Source organism: Jaculus jaculus, chromosome 5 (assembly GCF_020740685.1).
Source record: "Jaculus jaculus isolate mJacJac1 chromosome 5, mJacJac1.mat.Y.cur, whole genome shotgun sequence".
Lineage (NCBI taxonomy): Eukaryota > Metazoa > Chordata > Mammalia > Rodentia > Dipodidae > Jaculus > Jaculus jaculus.
The window spans coordinates 6,144,346-6,165,169 of record NC_059106.1 but is presented as its reverse complement, the minus strand read 5'-3'; the positions used below and the strand labels follow the sequence as shown (position 1 = coordinate 6,165,169).

General features: G+C 46.4%; 1 long non-coding RNA gene across 3 annotated transcripts; it reads left to right on the top strand.

Moving 5' to 3' along the window:
• Positions 1-1,778: 1,778 nt before the first annotated feature.
• On the top strand, positions 1,779-19,951 carry LOC123460634. Of its 3 annotated transcripts, XR_006637140.1 has the most exons (6): positions 1,779-1,864; positions 3,845-3,944; positions 7,180-7,358; positions 11,537-11,691; positions 17,903-18,100; positions 19,333-19,951. It is a non-coding gene; the product is annotated as an uncharacterized LOC123460634 (long non-coding RNA). The 3 variants fall into 3 exon arrangements; XR_006637138.1 differs by having other exon boundaries at positions 17,903-19,951; XR_006637139.1 differs by lacking the exon at positions 1,779-1,864 and adding an exon at positions 2,389-2,773 and having other exon boundaries at positions 17,903-19,951.
• The last annotated feature ends 873 nt before the right edge of the window (positions 19,952-20,824 follow it).

The following is a 20,824-nucleotide window of genomic DNA, read 5'->3' as shown; positions in this document are numbered from 1 at the left end:
ATTTGACTATGAATTTTTGATTTCCTTCTTGATTTCTTCATTGACCCAGTCATCATTTAGTATTGTTTAGTTTCCATGATTTTGTTTATGCTCTATAGCTTTTCTTGCTGTCGATCTGTAGTTTGATCCCATTGTGATCAGATAGAGTGCAAGGAATTATTCCAATTTTCCTGTATTTGTTATTTGTTTTCTGTCCTAATATATGGTCTATTAGAGAATGTTCCATCTGCTGCTGAAAAGAATGTGTATTCTGCAGCATTTGGATGAAATGTCCTGTAAATATATTAGGTCCATTTGTTCTATGATCTCATTTCATCCAGATGCCTGTTTATTTTTTGCTGGGATGACCTGTCAATTGATGAGAGTGGGGTGTTGAAGTCACCCACTACAACTGTTTCTTGTGTTATCTGTGACCTTAGTTCTAACACCGTTTGTTTAATGAAGTTGGGAGCCCCCATGTTAGTTAATATATGTTTAGGATTGTAATGTCCTTAACTGCTAAGCCATCTCTCCAGGCCCCCTCCAAAATTTATATTTACATTTTTTTTTGGTTTATTTTTATTTACTTGAGAGCTATAGACAGAGAAAGAGGCAGAGAGAGAGAAAGAATGGGCGCGCCAGGGCCTCTAGCCACTGCAAACGAACTCCAGATGTATGTGTCACCTTGTGCATCTGGGTTATGTAGGTTTTGGGGAATCAGGTCTGGGTGTGTGGGCTTCTCAGGCAGTTGCCTTAATCGTTAAGTCATCTCTCCAGCCGTGTGTGTGTGTGTGTGTGTGTGTGTGTGTGTGTGTGTTTATATATATATAATTTTTTTTTTAGGTCAGAACTTGGCCTTATTCAAAGGGGGGGGGAACTCATCTGTGGCTGTCTAACACAATGTGCCATTATGCCTGACTGAAATCAATGTATTCTTTAGGCAAACCGAACAGGTTAGCCTTTTCTTTGTGTGGGACAGGTGAGGGAGGGAGGAGAAGTGGTGCGCCTGGGCCTCCAGTCACTGAAATTGAACTCCGGACCCATGTGCTCTCTTCTGCACATGTGACACATTGTATTTGCGTCGCTGTGCATCTGGTTAACTGCGACCTGTAGAGTCGAACATGGGTCCTTAGGCTTCGTAAGCAAGTGCCTTAACCCATGTCCCCGGCCCTGAAATCAATGTTTTGATTTCAGGCATCTCACATTCCATAAAACATAGGGTTCCTCCCTCCGTCATCTTATTTTTTGGAGGGGTGGAAATGGTTTCGAGGTAGGGTCTTAAGCCGGGCGTGGTGGCTCACGTCTTCAGTGCCATGTCTTAACTGCTGGGGCGTCCGTCAGGAGATGCTGCCCCGGCCAGGCCCATTGGGTCAGCCTGGCCTGTCCGGAGGGATGGGGCGGCACGCGAGCGTGCGCGCGCCGGCTCGTTGGCACCGAAGCCCGCGGGACAGCGAGGTGGCGTGCGTTGCTCCGTGGGCTCCACGCGGGGCTGGGGCTGGACGCAGGGCCGCGCGGCGCCAGCCCGGGGCTCCGGGGGGCCGCGACCTTGCCAGGCTGGGCGTCAGGGAGGCCGCCGCGTCGCGAGCCCCCGCCGAGCGTTGGCGAGGGTGCGGTTGGCTCGGCGGCAGCCAATGAGGCGCGGGGGCGGTGGCACGTGACGCGGGGGCGGCGGCAGCCAATGAGGCGCGGGGGCGGTGGCACGTGACGCGGGGGGCGGTGGCAGCCAATGAGGCGCGGGGGCGGTGGCACGTGACGCAGGGGGCGGGGCCGCGGCGCGCTGGCGGCCGTTCGTCAGCCGCGGTGCCCCGAGGGCGCGTCTCCGCCTCCTGCGGCCACGGCCAGCGGAGACCCGCCGAGACCCCGGGGCAGAGGACGAGGAGCGAAGGTGGGAGCCCTGTCCTTCCCGACGGCGGGCGTGCAGAGCGCATCCCGGCTCCGGGCTGCAGTGGACGGGCCTGGCCTCCCCGTGTCTACTCCCGGGCTGCAGTGGACGAGCCTGGCCTCCCCGTGTCTCCTCCCGGGCTGCAGTGGACGGGCCTGGCCTCCCCGTGTCTCCTCCCGGGCTGCAGTGGACGAGCCTGGCCTCCCCGTGTCTCCTCCCGGGCTGCAGTGGACGGGCCTGGCCTCCCCGTGTCTCCTCCCGGGCTGCAGTGGACGAGCCTGGCCTCCCCGTGTCTCCTCCCGGGCTGCAGTGGACGGGCCTGCCTCCCCGTGTCTCCTCCCGGGCTGCAATGGACGAGCCTGGCCTCCCCGTGTCTCCTCCCGGGCTGCAGTGGACGGGCCTGGTCTACCCCTGTGTCCACTCGAGATGTAGTGGACGGGTCTGTCCTCCCAGAGTGCCCTCCTGGGATGCAGTGGACGAGCCTGGCCTCCCCGTGTCTCCTCCCGGGCTGCAGTGGACGGACCTGGCTTCCCCGTGTCTCCTCCCGGGCTGCAGTGGACGGGCCTGGTCTACCCCTGTGTCCCCTCGAGATGTAGTGGACGGGTCTGTCCTCCCAGAGTGCCCTCCTGGGATGCAGTGGACGGGCCTGGCCTCCGCGGACCATCTTCAGGAATCTCTAGTCAACCTCCAGTACCTGAGAGCAGGGAAGATGAGGAAGAGTGACAGGGTCAGGATGAGGGGACCTGGGCAGAGGGCTGCCTTTGGTTGCAGCCTCATATTGTGCATATGAAGTGTTATGAAGGAAAGCCTGTTCTCAGGCTGTTTCCTGCTCCCAGAAATTTATTTTAAATAGGAAATGCAGAAACTGGCATTTAGTTCACCACCAGCCTGAGACTACATAATGAATTCCAGGTCAGCCTGGCCTAGAGCAAGACCCTAAAGAAAAAATTATGTGTGTGTGTGTCTGTCTGTCTGTCTGTCTGTCTGTCTATCTATCTATCTATCTATCTATCTATCTATCTATCTAAATCCCATCACTCAGGAGGCAGAGGTGGGAGAATTGCTGTGAGTTACAGGACACCCTGAGACATCATAGTTAATTCTGGGTCAGCCTGGGCTAGAGTGAAACCCTACCTAGAAAAACAAAAACATTTTTTGTAAGGAGAAAAAATGAGCATGGAGCTGGAGAGATGGCTCAGTGGTTTAGTCACTAGCTTGCAAAGCCTAAAAGTCTGGGTTGGATTCCCAGTACCCACATGAAGCCAGATGCAGAGTGGAGCATACATCTGGAGCTTGTTTATACTGTCAAGAGGTCCTGCCCCACCCTTTCTATGTCTCTCTGTCCCTCTCTGCTTCCCCCCCCCCAAAAAAAAAAATCAGGCCCAGGCCTCTTGCCACTGTAAACACTTCAGAAGCATGTGCCACTTTGTGCATCTGGCTTTATATGTGTACTGGAGATTTGAAACTTGTCCACCAGGTTTTGCAACCAAATGCCGTTTTGAAAACAATTTTTTTTGTTTATTTTCATTTATTTATTTGAGAGAGGCTCAGAGAGAATAGATGCATCAGGGCCTCCAGCCACTGCAAACAATCAAATGCATGCGCCACCCTGTGCATCTGCCTTACGTGGGTCCTGGCTTCACAAGCAAGCGCTCAACCGCTAAGTCATTTCTCCAGCCCCCAAATGCTTTTACCCGCCAACTTCTTAGCTCTTAAAAACTAAGGGAAAAAAAAAACAGGGCTGAGGTTAAGGCACTTGCCCTACAAAGCCTAACGACCCGAGTTCAATTCCCCCAATACTCATGTAAGCCAGATGCAGAAGGGGGTGCATGCATCTGAAGTCCATTTGCAGTGGCTGGAGGCCCTAGCATGCCCATTTGCCCTCTCTCTCTCCCCATGAAAATAAGTAAAAAATATTGACAACAGAAAAACCACACCTGATCTCTGCATTGGACTTGGCCAGTTTCTGCATTTCTGTCTTAGGTACGTGAAGAAAGGATGAGAGGAAGAAAACCATTCCCGAGATGAACTAGCTCCCTCCACCATTGTAGCTGTTACTCTGGGAATACAAACTCTGCTCTCAGTGAGTATTGCCTTGGACAATTTGCAAATAGGATTGTGGATTTAAGCTCATTTAGGTTTTCAAGTATAGATGGACTTGATTCATGTGTGCTTACACAAAAAGAGATGGTGAAAAATTGTATCTGAGCCAGGTGTGGTGGCACATGCCTTTAATCCCAGCACTTGGGAGGCAGAGGTAGGAGGATCAATGAGTTTCAGGCCACCTTGAGACTCCATAGTGAATTCCAGGTCAGCCTGGGCTAGAGTGAGACCCTACCTCAAAGAAAAAAAAAAAAAAAAAAAAGGCTGGAGAGATGCCTTGGTGGTTAAGGTGCTTGCCTGAAAAGCCTAAGGACCCAAGTTTGACTCCCCAGAGCCCACATAAGCCAACATGAGGTGACGCAAATGCACACGAGGTGCTGCACACATCTGAAGTGCCATTGCAGTGGATAGGGCCCTGGTGCACCAGTTCTCTCTCATAAAAAAAAAAAAAAAAAATTAATAAAATGGGGCCGGAGAGATGGCTTAGCGGTTAGGCACTTGCTTGTGAAGCCTAAGGATCCCGGTTTGAGGCTTGATCCCCCAGGACCCATGTTAGCCAGATGCACAAGGGGGTGCACGCATCTGGAGTTCGTTTTCAGTGGCTGGAGGTCCTGCCACGCCCATTCTCTCCCTCTCTCCCTCCCTCCCCCTCTCTCTCTCTCTCTGTCTCTCTCTCTCTCTCTCTCTCTCTCTCTGTTGCTCTCAAATAAATTTTTTAAAAAATTAGTAAAATGAAATCAAGCTGGGTGTGGTGGTGCATGCCTTTAATCCCAGCACTCGGGAGGCAGAAGTAGGAGGATCACCATGAGTTCAAGGCCACCCTGAGACTACATAGAGAACTCCAGGTCAACCTGAGCTAAAGTGAGACCCTACCTCAAAAAAACAAAAAAGAAAGAAAGAAAGAAAGAAAGAAAGAAAGAAAGAAAGAAAGAAAGAAAGAAAGAAAGAAAGAAAAAAGAAATCAGCCTTTGAAAGAAAATAGGAGCTGGAAAGATGGCTTAGTGGTTAAGGTACATGCCTGTGAAGCCTAAGGACACAGGTTTGATTCTTCAGGTCCCATGTAAGCCAGATGCACATGGTGGTACATGCATATGGTGTTCGTTTGCAGTGGCTTGAGGCCCTGGTGTGCCCATTCTAACTCTGTCTCTCTCTCCCTCTCTCTGTCTCTAATAACTGAATAAAAATCTTCTTTTTTTAAATATAAGGAGTTTTATTTTATTTTTTGCTAACATACTGTGAAGCAAAACAAAATCTACACCATACAAAATAACTTTATAAAATATCATTCACGGGCTGGAGAGATGGCTTAGCGGTTAAGCGCTTGCCTGTGAAGCCTAAGGACCCTGGTTTGAGGCTTGGTTCCCCAGGACCCATATTAGCCAAATACACAAGGGGGCACATGTGTATGGAGTTCGTTTGGAGTGGCTGGAAGCCCTGCCATGCCCGTTCTCTCTCTCTCACTCTCTGCCTCTTTCTCTCTCTGTCTGTCACTGTCAAATAAATAAATAGAAATAAACAAAAAATTAAAAAAATATATCATTCACATCATCTTCATCAGACTTACAGCATTCTGTGCAGGTTAGGGGCTATGTAAGGAGGTGAAAAACCACTATGCCAAATTTTCAGTGTTAGTTTATATACACGTAGTAAGAAACCAAAACAAGTAACTGTTAGGCTTTCCATTAATTTATTGCAAAAATAATGCAAACTATTTAACCCCATAGCTGTGAAAACAAACTTGAAAGGACCCAGCTGAGCTTAAACATGACAAGAACTGCTCAGTGTCTCAGCGGTTAGCTTTCTTCACCAGTGGTCTTGTCCATGAGGACCACCCCGCCGGGTCAGCGCGGGGGAGTGCCGAGAAAGAAAGTCGAGGCTACACCTCTGGGGCAGACTGACCAGGGGCCTCCCGCAGCCGTACCTGTGGGGTCATGCTACTTACTCATGGCAAGCCACGAAGTCTGTGTCGACAAGCTAAGGTGCCACAACTTTGAGCTTGGGGCTTAGAAGCAAGGTACCCACCCCTGAGTGGCATGGGGAAGGGGTGAGGGAAGCAGCACGGACAGAGAGGATCCGAACGGCACTGTCTACTGAGAAGCACAATATCTTTTCCTCAGGTGTGCTTGGGGAAAGCATTAAAGTAGGGCGACCTTTGAACCAGACAATGCAGTTAAATTAAATTTTTTTTAAAAAAAGGTTACTAACTTTAAGTTTTTTTTTCTTTTTTTATTATTTTTTGTTCATTATTTTTTTATTTATTTGAGAGCGACAGACACAGAGAGAAAGACAGATAGAGGGAGAGAGAGAGAATGGGCGCGCCAGGGCTTCCAGCCACTGCAAACGAACTCCAGACGCGTGCGCCCCCTTGTGCATCTGGCTAACGTGGGACCTGGGGAACCGAGCCTCGAACCGGGGTCCTTAGGCTTCACAGGCAAGCGCTTAACCGCTAAGCCATCTCTCCAGCCCTAAGTTTTCTTTTTCAATAGTCTATTGGGGTCCAAAAAGCATATAGCTAAACAAAATAAACAAAATGCTACATGTAAAAGCTAAAGAAATAAAATGCAGCATACGCAGGTTCTTTTCTTGAGGACCTATATAAATTTAATCACCTGCCCCAAGTACTCCTGTGAGGCTAAAACAAAACACTTCCTGGCAAGCCAATGACAGGGCATTTATTATTATGGACAAAGTGCAGCATCGCCGAGCTTAAAATGCAGCATACCCAAGGATGATTCTCTTATAAAATATAGCTTACTATCAACCTGATGGAAATTAAAACATTAAAAACAGTTAACTACAATCATGTCTTTTTTTTCTATTTTTTTTTCCTTATTTGAGATCCTGCAGCAGAACCAAAAAGAAAGAAAGAAGGAAAAAAAGAAAAAGGAAAAAATTAAAAAAGAAAAGCCTCGAGTCAACTTTCAAAGTTTTGCCACTAAGGAATGTTGTTTCTCTTGTAAAAATCCAGAAATCCCCTTAAAATAGTAAAACTATATACTACAGGAAAGATCCCTAGCTTTTTTTTTTAATTGGTATAAAATCAAATTCTTAAGACTTCAAAATATTGTGTTACCTCCAAAGAATTAAGGTAAAAAAGATTGCCACAGTAGAGTAGGAAAAGTCTAGAACTGTAAACTGCCAAATAGAAAAGCATGGAAAGTCATCGGTCTCCTATCTTACTTTCTTACTCATTGGAAAACTTTCCTAATTTCCAGAACCCCGGGGCTGTGGCGGAGCACAAGCCTCCTGCCAGCCGTGAGCTCGCCCATGGTCCTCAGCACCTCTGCCACGCACATCCGGAGCTAGAACCAACACTGGGCCATTGCTGCTTATGAAAGAAGCTCTTAGGAAACACGCCAGAGGAAGAGGGGCATGAATCGCTGAAAAAGCAATGGTAAAAGTAGTTGTGATTCTTTTTTGGCCGCCCCCTCATTGGCACAGAAAATAAAGTGATAGCTATAAACGCATAGGAAAGTTTGGGATTTATTATCTGTAAAATGTTAAATTTGATCCTGAACACCTTTTTTTTTTTTCCTTTTCCCAAAATAGCAGTTGGAATCCCAATGCACTGTAAATAAAATTAAAAAAAAAAAAAAAAAAAAAAGACAGGGAAGTTGGGTGTGGTGTCGCACGCCTTTAATCCCAGCATCTGGAGACAGAGGTGGGAGGATTGCCATGAGTTTGAGGACACCCTGAGACTACGGAGTGAATTCCAGGTCAGCCTGGACTAGAGTGAAACCTTACCTAAAAACAAACAAACAAACAAACAAAAAGGAGGCCTTGAGAGATGTTGCTATGGTTAAGTGCACTTCCTGCCCCAGCATGAGGGCTCAAGTACAAGTCCAGCACTCTGGAGGCTGAGGCCAGCGGATCTGACCATCCTGATGATCCTCCTTAGGTGGCCACGTAGCTTTGTTCGTTGTTCGTCCTTTGCTTTCAGAAAGTTTCCTTCACAGTGTTTGGCATCTCTGTGAGGGAGGCAAGGAAAGAGCTAAGGCCCAGGAAGTATCAGCACTCTGCTATAGGTCACATAGACCGGGAAGGTGGAGGCTAGGAGCTAAATATAGCGGTTTTAACTCCTAGGGCTTGAGGATGTGAAGTGGCTCAGTTGGTAGAGAGCTTACCTAGCACGCACAGAGCTTCGGGTTCAGTCTCCTTCCACCATATACAACAGTGCATGGTGCCATTAGGAAATTTTTATGTATCTTTTGCAACATTTCTTTTTTTAATATTTTTTTTAATTTGTTCATTTGAGAGAGACAGAAATAGGCAGGTAGAGAGAGAGAGAGCACGAATGGGTGCGCCAGAGCCTCCAGCCACTGCAAACGAACTCCATATGCATGTGCCCCCTTGTGCATTTGGCTTATATGGGTATTGAGGAGTCGAACCTGGGTCCTTTGGCTTTGCAGACAAATTCCTTAACCACTAAGCAATCTCTCCAGCCCCTTTCTCTTTCTTTCTTTCTTTTTTTGAAGTAGGGACTTGCCCTAGTCCAGGCTAACCTAGAATTTACTGCGTAGTTTCAAGATGGCCTGAAACTCACAGCGATTCTCCTACCTCTGCCTCCCAAGCGCTGAGATTAAAGGTATGTGCCACCATGCCTGGCTTTTTTTTAAAAAGAAGTTTTATAGCAGATATATATTTTTTTGAGGTAGGGTCTCACTCTAGCCCAGACTGACCTGGAATGCACTCTAGTCTCAGGGTGGCCTTGACCTCAGAGCAGTCCTCCTGCGTCTGCCTCCCGAGCGCTGGCACTGAAGGAGTACACCATCATGCCCAGCTAAGAAACGTTTTTATTTTTTTTTATTTTATTTTTTATTTTATTTTATTTTTTTTTGAGGTAAGGTCTCACTCTGGTCCAGGCTGACCTGGAATTAACTCTGTAGTCTCAGAGTGGCCTTGAACTCATGGCGATCCTCCTACCTCTGCCTCCCAAGTGCTGGGATTAAAGGCGTGCGCCACCACGCCCGGCTAGAAACGTTTTTATTTCTTTTCAAGGAGAGTAAGTGTGGACACTCCAGGCCCTCTTGCCACTTTTTGTGTCTGGATTTACGTGGGCTCTGGGGAATTGAACCCAGGCCTGCAGGTTTGGAAGCAAGCTCCTTCAACCACTAAGACATCTCTCCAGCCGTTTTGAAACATTTCAAATGATTACTTATTTTGATTTTAAATTTCCTTTTGGTTTTTCAAGATAGGGTCTCACTCTGGCTCAGGCTGACCTGGAATTCACTCTGTATTCTCAAGGTGGTCTCGAACTCACAGCAGTCCTCTTACCTCTACCTCCTGAGTGCTGGAATTAAAGGTGTGCACCACCATGCCTGGCCCTCAAATGATTACTTATTTTGAAATCTTTTTTGTAGGGTGGAAGTGTGGGCACACAGGCCACAGTCCACATGCTGAGGTCAGAGGTCATCAAGCATCTGCGTTTTGCCTTCTTTGAGACAGGGTCTGTTCCCTCTGCATATTGCTTTACTATGTGGGTGCTGGGGAATTGAACCCAGTTCTGTCTTTACCTTTAGTTACAACAGAAACAGTTCTCCTGCTCTTTGGCTCATGTACTTAAGCCCTCCCTCCCCTCTCTGTGCAGTGCATGCCTTATCAGCATGGCAGCTCAGCCAGTTTCCACAGCCTTGTTTTCCGCATTCCCATGCCCAAGATGCCACCTTCTCTTTCCTCTTCCTGCCCAGCAGTTCCCCAGCGCTAGCAGACTGTACCAGGAGCCTACCACCTGTTGAGCATTCCCTCTCTTCAGGCCTGTGCTGTCTTTCACAGCCTCTCGCCCTGCTCTCCATGATCAGGAGCTCTCTTAGAAGCATGCTCTTGCTTGCAGCCTCCACTTGCCCTCAGCAGTGATCAGCCTCACCAACCCCCATGGACATCTGACAGTGGCATACTTTCCTCCACTGCTCTCCTAGACACCTATTGTATGTTTTCTCCTCACAAAGCCTCTGGGCCTCCCCTGCCTGCTGATGATGGTGCCCTTATGTCATTTGCTTGCTTGTTTGTTTGATTGACTGATTGATGCACCAGAGTTTCTTGGTACTACAAATAAACTGCAGACAAAATGTGACACATTGTGCACACGGTTTCATGTGGGTGCTGCAAAACTGAACCCAGGCCAGCGGCTTTGAAAGCAAGTCCCCTTAATTGTTTAGTCATCTCCCCACGCCCCTTTTTCTTTTCTTTTTTCTTTTCTTTTTTTTTCATTTTTCAAGGTAGGGTCTCTCCCTAACCCAGGCTGACCTGGAATTCACTATGTAGTCTCAGGCTGGCCCTGAACTCATGGTGATCCTTCTACCTCTGTCTCCCGAGTGCTGGGATTAAAGGCATGCACCACCACACCTGACTTTTCTTTTTCTTTTGTTTTTCTTTTTTGTTTTGAGGTAGGGACTTGCTCTAGCCCAAGCTAACCTGGAATTCACTATGTAGTTTTAGGATAGCCTCAGATTTACAGTGTTGGTATTAAAGGCCCTGCTCCTATTTTGTTCCTGGAGATAGGGTTTCACTCTAGTCCAGGCTGACCTGGAATTTTCTGTGTAGTTTCAAGGTGGCCTTGAACTCTGGGCAATCCTCCTACCTCTGCCTCTCTAGTGCTGGGATTAAAGGCACGTGCCACCATGCCAGGCTTTGGTTTGTTTTTTTGAGGTAAAGTCTCACTCTAGCCCAGACTGACTTCACACTCACAATGATGCTATTTCTGCCTCCCAAGTGCTGTGGTCAAAGGTGTCTGGCTTCTTCTCCCCCAATCCTTGAATTCACTATATGGTCTCAGGGTGGCCTTAAATTTGCAGTGATCCTCCTACTTTTGCCTCCAGAGTGCTGGGATTAAAGATGTGCACCACCACACCCAGCCTTGGCTTCTTTTAAATGTTTGAATTATGCTGTTTTATGGGTTTTTTTTTAATGTATAGGTATCACCTTCCACTCATTTCTTTACTTATGAGAGAGTGCACAGGGATTCTAGCCACTACAAACAAACTCCAGATGCATGTGTCATAGCTGGCTTACATGGGTTCTGGGGAGTTCAGTCCTTAGGTTTCACAGGCAAGTGCCTTAACCACTAAGCCATCTCTTTAGCCCAGTGTTGCAGTCAGGTTCGCATTGCTGTCAGAAATCACCCAACCAAGAGCAACTTGTGGAAAAAAATAAATAAATAAAAAATAAAAAGGTTTATTTTGGCTTACAGATTCGAGGGGAAGCTCCATGATGGCAGGGGAAACAATGGCATGAACAGAGGTTGGACATCACCCCCTGGCCAACATAAGTTGGACAATAGCAACAGGAGAGTGTGCCAAACACTGGCAAGGGGTCACTGGCTATAACACCCATAAGCCCGCCCCCAACAATACACTGCCTCCAGGAGCCATTAATTCCCAAATCTCCATCAGCTGAGAACCTAGCCTTGAGGACACCTAAGTTTATCGGGAACACCTGAATCCAACCCCCACACCCAGGGCATCACTTTTTCTTCATCGGTGTATATTCCCTGTACTTAGTGCTGAGTTTCATGATAACATTTTCATACCAGTAAACAATGTGCTCTAACCATTTGTATATTCTTATCCTTCATAGGCATGCTCAGCCTGTGCCACTGGACCACAGGTGTCCCAGGATAACTATGGACACAGCTCAGCACATTTATGGATTACATCTTGTTGCAATATGAAAAGGCTGGACACCTTTGAATATCTTGATGGATGCTTGTTTCTTTCCCCATTTTGGCTGTTGTGAGTAATGCGGCCAAGAACACATACATCCATTGCCCTGCCCAGTTTTTCTGCCTTTGGATATGTACCTAGGATGGGATTGCAAGCTTGTGTGGAAATTTTGTATATTCAGCACTTTTTTTTTTTCTAGGTAAGGTTTCATTCTAGCTCAGGCTGACCTGGAACTCACTCTGTTGTCCTAGGCTGGCCTTGAACTCACAGTAATCTTATCTCTGCTTCCCAAGTGCTGGGATTAAGTGTGTACCACCACACATGGTTTATTCAGCTTTCTTTCTCTTTTCTTTTCTTTCCTTTTTTTTTTTTTTATAAATACTTATTTATTTATTTATTTATTTGAGAGCGACAGACAAAGAGAGAAAAACAGATAGAGGGAGAGAGAGAATGGGCACGCCAGGGTTTCCAGCCTCTGCAAACGAACTCCAGACGCGTGTGCCCCCTTGTGCATCTGGCTAACGTGGGACCTGGGGGACCGAGCCTCGAACCGGGGTCATTAGGCTTCACAGGCAAGCACTTAACCGTTAAGCCATCTCTCCAGCCCTTTTTTTTTTTTTTTTTTTTTTTTGAGGTAGGGTCTCACTCTAGCTCAGGCTAACCTGGATTTCACTATGTAGTCTCAGGGCGGCCTTGAACACATGGCAATCCTCCTATCACTGCCTCCCAGGTGCTGGGACTAAAGGTGTGTGGCACCATGCCCATCTTTATTCAGCTTTTTTTTTTTTTTTTTTTTTAGCTTTTTTTTCCCTGAAGACCATGGACATTCCTCAGTTTTCTTCTTTTTCTTTTTTTTGTTTTTTGTACTATTATAAATTGCAATTTTTTGCTATTTTATTCTTGAGAAAGAGGGAAAGAGAAAATGGGTGCACCAGGGCCTTTCAACCACTATGAACTAACTCCAGACACATGTGCCCCCCCTTGTGCAGATGTGCGACATTGCATGTTTGTGTCACTGTGTGTCTGGCTATGTGGGACCTGGAGCATTGAATATGCATTTTAGGTTTCACAAAGAAGTGCCTTAACCACTAAGTCATCTCTCCAGGCCATAAATTGCAGTTATTTTATTGTCTGTTTCATAGTAAAACAGTGTCTTGCTGTGTAGCTCTGGCTCTCCTCACACTCCTGCATCTGACACCTGAATGCTGGGATTATAGGCATTTGGTGCCATGCCTAGAAGACTTATCTTGCGGGGATATTTATTTTTGGAGACAAGATCTCATCAGTCACAAGCCATGCTGTCATGTAACATGCTGTGCAGCTGAGGTTGGCCTTGGACTCCTCATCCTCCACCTCTCCCAAGGGCTGAGAAGACAGGTGTGAGCACAACTGCCAGCTCACTGTTAGAGCATTATTATTAAAAAAAAAAAAAAAAAAAAAAAAAAACATTGTCAGCAGAGAGGGAAAGGAAAGACAGAGAGAAGGCCATACCAGGGCCTCCAGCTCCTGTGAACACACTCAGGATGCATGTGCCTCTTTGTGCATCTGGATTTACATGGGTACTAGGGAATCGAACCCAAGCTTTACAGGCAAGCACATTAAGTGCTGAGCCATCTCTTCAGCCCCTAGGTCCTTATTCTTTTTTTTTTTAATTTTTTTTTTTTGTTCATTTTTATTTATTTATTTGAGAGTGACAGAGAGAGAGAGAGAATGGGCACGCCAAGGCCTCTAGCCACTGCAAACGAACTCCAGACGCGTGCGCCCCCTTGTGCATCTGCCTAACGTGGGTCCTGGGGAATAGAGCCTCGAACTGGGGTCCTCAGGCTTCACAGGCAAGCACTTAACCGCTAAGCCATCTCTCCAGCTCTAGGTCCTTATTCTTGAAGGCTGACAAATCATTGTACTGCTGTTGTGTTTGTTGGTTTTAAGACAGGGTCTTTGGCCAAGCCTGGCTTGTAATTCACTGTGGCATCAAACTCATTACAATCCTCTTTCGTCAGCCTCCCAAGTGCTGGCATCACAGGCATGAGCCATCAAGCTCAACTTTTCTGTTTCTTGAAGGTTTTCACAGTCTTTGGCAAATTCACATTGTCTTTGTGACTGTTTCAGAGTGACTACAGCGGAGTGGTTAGGGTCCTCATCGATCATTATCAGCACTTTTGTCTCTCCATGGGTTCACAGTGCAGCTTGGATCCATACACAGACAAACTTTCGGGGGCTGATAACCTTTTGTGAGTGGAGAGCTTAGACTGAACACGTCAGCACTGCTGGTGTTGCAATTGGAGTGTGTGTTCCATCTCCTAGGTTCATCCTCCTCTCAGACATACGCAGTCAGAAGGTCAGCACTAACTCAGACACTTTGAGGAGCCTCCTCCTGTTTTTGGGAGGGGGGAGGTTTTGAGGTAGTCTCACTCTAGTCCAGGCTGACCTGGAATTCACCATGTAGTCTGGTGATCTAGAACTCATAGTGATCCTCCTAGCTCTGCCTACCGAGTGTTGGGATTAAAAGCATGCACCACCACACCTGGCCCTTTGATTTTTTTATAATTTTAAATTTTATTTATTTATTATAGAAGTAGAGAAAGAGAGAATAGGTTCCCAGAGCCTCTAGCCACTGCAAACAAAGTCCAGATGAATGTGCCATGTGGGTTCTGAGGACTCAAACCTGGGTCCTTAGGCTTTGGAGGCAAGTACCCTAACCACTAAGTGATCTCTCCAGCCCTCCCCACCTTTGTTTGTTTGTTTCTTTTTTTCTCCCCCTCCCCTTGGTCTTTCAGTCTCATTCTGGCCCAGGCTGACCTGGAATTCACTGTGTAGTCTCAGAGTAGCGTTGAACTCACGGCAATCCTTCTCTGCTTTTTTCTTTTTTTAATTTTTTTTTATTTATTTATTTGCACCACCTTGTGTATCTGGCTTACATGGGTACTGGGGAATCAAACCTGGGTCCATAGGCTTTGCAACAAGCACCTTAATCACTAAGCTATCTCTCCATCTCCCCTTTGCTTTGTTCATAACACAAAATAGAAATCAGTTGGGTGTAGTGGAGCCTGCCTTTAATCTAGCACTAGGGGGCAGAGGTAAGAAGATCAACATGAGTTCAAGGCCACCCTGAGACTACATAGTGAATTCTAGGTCAGCCTGAGCTACAGTGAAACCCTACCTCGGGGAAAAAAAAAAAAAAAAAAAAAAAAATATATATATATATATATATATATATATATATATATATATATATATATATATATATGATCACTTCACAACCAGAAGAGGCACCTGTCTGTCTTCAGTGCTGGGAATCAGAGGCAGGAGGGTCATGAGTCAAGACCACCCTGGACTATATAGTCATAACCTGTCTCAAAATCAAAAACAGAATAGCCAGTCATGGTGGCAAAAGCCTTTAATCCCAGAACTCAGGAGGCTGAGGAAGGAGGGTACTGAGAATTTGAGGACAGCCTGGCTCTACAGAATGAGCTTGAGGTCAGCCTGGGCTAGAGTGAAACACTGCTTAAAACAAACATGTGCCTCAATAAAAAACTTAACGTGCAAAAAAAAAAAAAAAAAAGAAAGAAAGAAAAGAAAAGAAAGAAAACAGATCTGGGGAAGGGTGGGAAAGATAACTAAAATTAAGGATTTGTGCCAAGGCAATATGGAAGCTTACTACTTTGTAAGCTAATTAAATAAAAATAGTTTCAGCTGGGTGTCATGGCATGCACCTTTAATCCCAGCACTGAGGAAGTAGAAGTAGGAGAATCACTGTGAGTTCAAGGCCACCCTGAGATGACATAATGAATAACAGGTCAGCCTGGGCAAGAGTGAGACCCTACCACAGATAAACTGAAAAAACAAAGCTTGAATGGAGATGCCCTGCATGGGTGAGTAAGACTGCTCCCCACAGCTGTTGGCTACTAAGCAAAAATCTTCATGCCAGGTGTAAGATACTTCCCTGTGATTTACTGGTCAGAGAGGCCCCAATACTATAGGCTCCAATTTTTTTGTTGTTGTTGTTTGCTTTTCTAGGTAAGGTCTCACTATAGCTGGGCTGACCTGGAATTCACTGTGTAGTTTCAGATGGCCTTGAACTCACAGAGATCCTCCTACCTCTGCCTCCCAAGTGCTGGGACCAAAGGCCTGTGCCACCACGCCCGGCTCACTTCTTTTTTTTTTTTTAATTTTTATTAACATTTTCCATGATTATAAAATATATCCCATGGTAATTCCCTCCCTCCCCACCCCCACACTTTCCCATTTGAAATTCCATTCTCCATCATATTACCTCCCCATTACAATCATTGTAATTACATATATACAATATCAACCTATTAAGTATCCTCCTCCCTTCCTTTCTCCACCCTTTATGTCTCCTTTTCAACTTACTGGCCTCTGCTACTAAGTATTTTCATTCTCACACAGAAGCCCAGTCATCTGTAGCTAGGATCCCCATATGAGAGAGAACATGTGGTGCTTGGCTTTCTGGGCCTGGGTTACCTGACTTAGTATAATACTTTCCAGGTCCATCCATTTTTCTGCAAATTTCATAACTTCATTTTTCTTTACCGCTGAGTAGAACTCCATTGTATAAATGTACCACATCTTCATTATCCACTCATCTGTTGAGGGACATCTAGGCTGGTTCCATTTCCCAGCTATTATAAATTGAGCAGCAATAAACATGGTTGAGCATGTACTTCTAAGGAAATGAGATGAGTCCTTTGGATATATGCCTAGGAGTGCTATAGCTGGGTCATATGGTAGATCAATCTCTAGCTGCTTTAGGAACCTCCACACTGTTTTCCACAATGGCTGGACCAGATTGCATTCCCACCAGCAGTGCAGAAGGGTTCCTTTTTTTCCACATCCCCGCCAACATTTATGATCTTTTGTTTTCATGATGGTGGCCAATCTGACAGGAGTGAGATGGAATCTCAATGTAGTTTTAATCTGCATTTCCCTGATGACTAGTGACGTAGAACATTTTTTTAGGTGCTTATATGCCATTCGTATTTCTTCCTTTGAGAACTCTCTATTTAGCTCCTTAGCCCATTTTTTGATTGGCTTGTTTGATTCCTTATTGGTTAACTTTTTGAGTTCTTTGTATATCCTAGATATTAATCCTCTATCAGATATATAGCTGGCGAAGATTTTTTCCCATTCTGTAGGTTGCCTCTTTGCTTTTCCGGCTCACTTCTTGATGATTAGAAAGTCCCTGAGCAGAGCAGGCAGTAGACAGCAGTTCAGCACAGTGTGCTGGTTTTAAGTGCTGTGCTCCATTAGAGGTATAACATTAGATTTAATAGTTACAGAAAAACAACAGCCGGGCGTGGTGGCACATTCCTTTAATCCCAGCACTCGGGAGGCAGAGGTAGGAGGATCATCATGAGTTTGAGAGCCCCCTGAGACTATGTAGTGAATTCCAGGTCAGCCTGGGCTACAGCAAAACCCTACCTCAAAAAGACAAAGAAAAAAAAATATCTGCTTGACATCAAAATAGAGAGAGACTAGTTGGAAAGAAGGGATTCAGTGAAGAGCAGGATAAAGGAAGGGAAAAGGTAGAGTTGTGGGAGAGAATCATGGTACATTACCTACTGTGTGGAGGCTGTCAATAAAAAGGTTCATGCCTTTAATCCCAGTACTCGGGAAGCAGAGGTAGGAAAAAGAAAAAGAAAAAGAAAAAGAAAAAAATTAAGCTGGGCATGATGGCACATGCCTTTAACCTTTAATCCTAGCACTTAAGAGGCAGAGGTAGGAGGATCACAGTGAGGAGGCCACCCTGAGACTACATAGTGAATTCCAGGTCACCCTGGGCTAGAGTGAAACCCTACCTCCAAAAACAAACAAACAACAAAAACATAATAAAACAATTTAGCCAGGGGTGGTGGTGCACGCCTTTAATCCCAACACTCAGGAGGCAGAGGTAGGAGGATCACTATGATTGCTGTGAGTTTGAGGCCACCCTGAGACTACATAGTGAATTCTAGGCCTTTCTGAGCTAGAGTGAGACTCTCTACATCAAAAAAACAAAAAAACAAACAAACAAAAAACCACTATAAATCAGGTGTGATGGGGCATACTTTTAATCTTAGCACTTGGGAGGCAGAGGTAAGAGGATCACTATGAGTTTGAAGGCAGCCTGAGACTACAGAGTGAGTTCCAGGTCACCCTGGGCTAGAGTGAGGCCCTATGTTGAAAAACCAAAACTATAGACTATTGCCATTTCTCTTGGTTGCCCACCAACTAGATGTTCAGTCTTCATTGCTCAAGACGCTATGCATTTTGGTTGCAGGACATGGAGAACTCAAGCTGGAACTGAGCTGGAAGCTTCCTCCCTGCTGGCCAGCTTCATGGTACCAGAGGGACTGTGCAGGCTGCTAGAGGTGGAAGTCAGCCACAGTCTTCCTCAGCTGTGGGCCCTGCACGTGGCAACACTGACCTGCCAGGCAAGATGTGCCCACTGGCGTGATAGTGGCAGGACTGTTATGAGGTAACCAACTGCTTTCTGTTGCATGCCTGGCCCCAAGCGGGGCATTTATGCCACTCCCTCCGAGGCTCAGGGAGCATCGCAGAAGAGGGGTTGGAAAGAACGGAGGGTGGGGAGGAGTGTTGCAAAACCCTGTCTTCTGAACACACCCTGGACATGGTACTTATGACCATACAGCAGCTCTGTTTGCCAGCACAGTGTCTGCACAACATTGGGTGTGTCAGCTGTCCACTATGGATGGTGAAAGAGGTCATGATGCCTCACCCCTTCCTGAGGAGTTGTCAGTAAGTGGTTGGTGGGGGAGAAGTAATTTTCTCTGGTGGTGTAGCCACTAGTAAACTGTCCAAACTTCAGTAAATAACCCCTGACCCACACTTATACAAGTAACCCTAATTAAACTCTCTGTGTCATAACACACACACATAAACATGAAAGTAGGATATGAGTTGGGAAGAAGAAAGGTTCAGTAGGAGGGAAATAAGCTGGTAATGCAGGGTGAATATGGTCCACATATATGACACGCATGTATGAAATAGGCTGGGGAATGGCTGAGTGGATACAGGACTCAGCACTGAACCTGGAGTACCTGAGTTTCAGTCCCCAGACCCCATGAAGAAAGCCATAGCTGCCAAGGTCTTCTGTAATCCCAGTAGTGAGATGGGATGCAGATGTAGGAGAATTTTCCAGAAGTTCAGAGGAAGTGCAGCAAAGAATAGCAGAGTGAGAAGCCACAGCAAGAAACCCTGCCTCAAATGAGGTAGAAAGTCAGAGGACCTACTCGAAGGTTATCATCTGACTTCCAAATGTATGCTGTAGCATTCACAAGTACTCATGCACACACAGGAATATGCACACACATGTAAACACACAAATAATTTTTAATTCAAGCCAGGCATGGTGGCGCATGCCTTTAATCCAAGCACTCTGGAGGGTAGGAGAATCATGGTGATTTCAAGGTACCCTAAGACTACAGAGTGAATTCCAGGTCCGCTGAGCAGAAATTGAGATGTTGGCTCACATCTGTAATCTCATCATGAGGGAGGTTGTGGCAGAAGTGTTGTCTTGAATCCAAGGCCAGCCTGGGCTACAAAATATAATCCTCTCTGAAGACATCAAGCAACAACAGCGTCAATTGTACCAGGCAGTGACAACTGTCACCACACCATCTGTCACATCGTCCAAACAGGAAAATTCCAGGCATCTCAGGTACTGATCATTCTTACGTCCATTTTCAGTATATTCTCTAAACGTCTCCGGATGCTTCCTGCGTGAGTTTATCACTTTGTGCATTTTCACTGACTGAAGAAATACCATTGGCAGAGACAGAAACTGGTCTTGACAGTCCTGGCAAGCCATAGGATACAGCATTGGATGTGTTCCTTAGAGATCCCTGTCTATCAATGGGCTGGCTGTAAATACTCTCACAGAAAACTGTGATCTTCTGTAAAGACCATTCAAAGACATCCAAGGTCTTCAGAAGCTTGCTATGCAAAGTGATCGGGTCTTGTTGCAACTGCAAGGAAATGGTCCAGAGGACCACTGAGTGCTCAAGAGGACGGCTGCTCTCTTCCCATGTGGTTTCCCCAGCATCAGGGTTCTCATGCTGCCACCCACACGCGGATTGTCTGTCACAAGACACAAGCCTATCCAGGTGTGACCATGAAAGTGCACGTGGTGCCTTCACCCCCTGCCAGCTTCCCCTCCCCCGCCATCTCTGCATGTCTGCATTTCGTCGTGAGTAGCTTCAAGATTGCTGTTAGGAATTTCTTCATCTCCTCTGACAAGGCGATCCAAGTTGTTGTGGATATGGAACTGCATTTCTATCAACTGGGTAGGACCCAGTGACGTAATTTGTATCTTGTCTCTTGCTCATGGTTCTTTTTTTTCAGTTTGGGCGTGTGTCAGAGGTGGGGTGTGGCTCAATGGTGAGTGCTTGCCTAGCAAGTGCAGTGACCTGGGTTTGATCTCCAGCTCCAAGGAGAAAAACAAAAGGGTAGTTAGGGGCTGGGGAGGTACTGAGCTGGTAAAGTGCTTGTGTAGCATGCAAGGTCCGAGGTTCCATCCCCAGCGCTACGTAACCGGGTGTGTGGCGGTGCTCGCCTCTCAGCCCAGCACTTGGAGGTGGAGGAAGGAGGCCCGCAAGTCCAAGGGCTTCCTCAGCTACAGGAAGTTGGAAGCCAGCCTGGAGCAGAGACCTTGTGCTAAAAAGAGGCAAAACCACAAACGTGTCTGTTTCCTTTCCAGTTTGTACTTTGCCATCTCTGTTGTGTTCTTAAACATGTGCATTTATTTATGAGAGGTGGAATTATGTAGTCCAGAGGGACCTAACTGACATCCTCCCGCCTCCTCCCCACCCAGTGCTGGAATTGTAGGCATGGGCCATCACACCTGGCATTTTTGTTGTTGCTGTTAGGTTTGTTCGTTTGTTTTGAGATAAGGTCCCTTGTAGCTGGTCTTGATCTCCTGATCCTCCTCCCTCTGTACCTCCTGAGTGCTGGGGTACAGGCTTGGGCCACCACACCTGGCTGAGTTTGTTCTGAGCTCTCCCATTGGTGCTGCTGGGTCTAAGGAAGGGTTTCCTAGCTCAGCACATTGCATCTTCTTTTGTTTGTCTTTTAAGAGTCAACACACCACCCTGAAGACACCCATCTCATCTATATCTTCTAAGACTTCTACAGGTATAGAGGTGTGTGATGGCACACACCTTTATTCCCAGCCCTTGGGAGG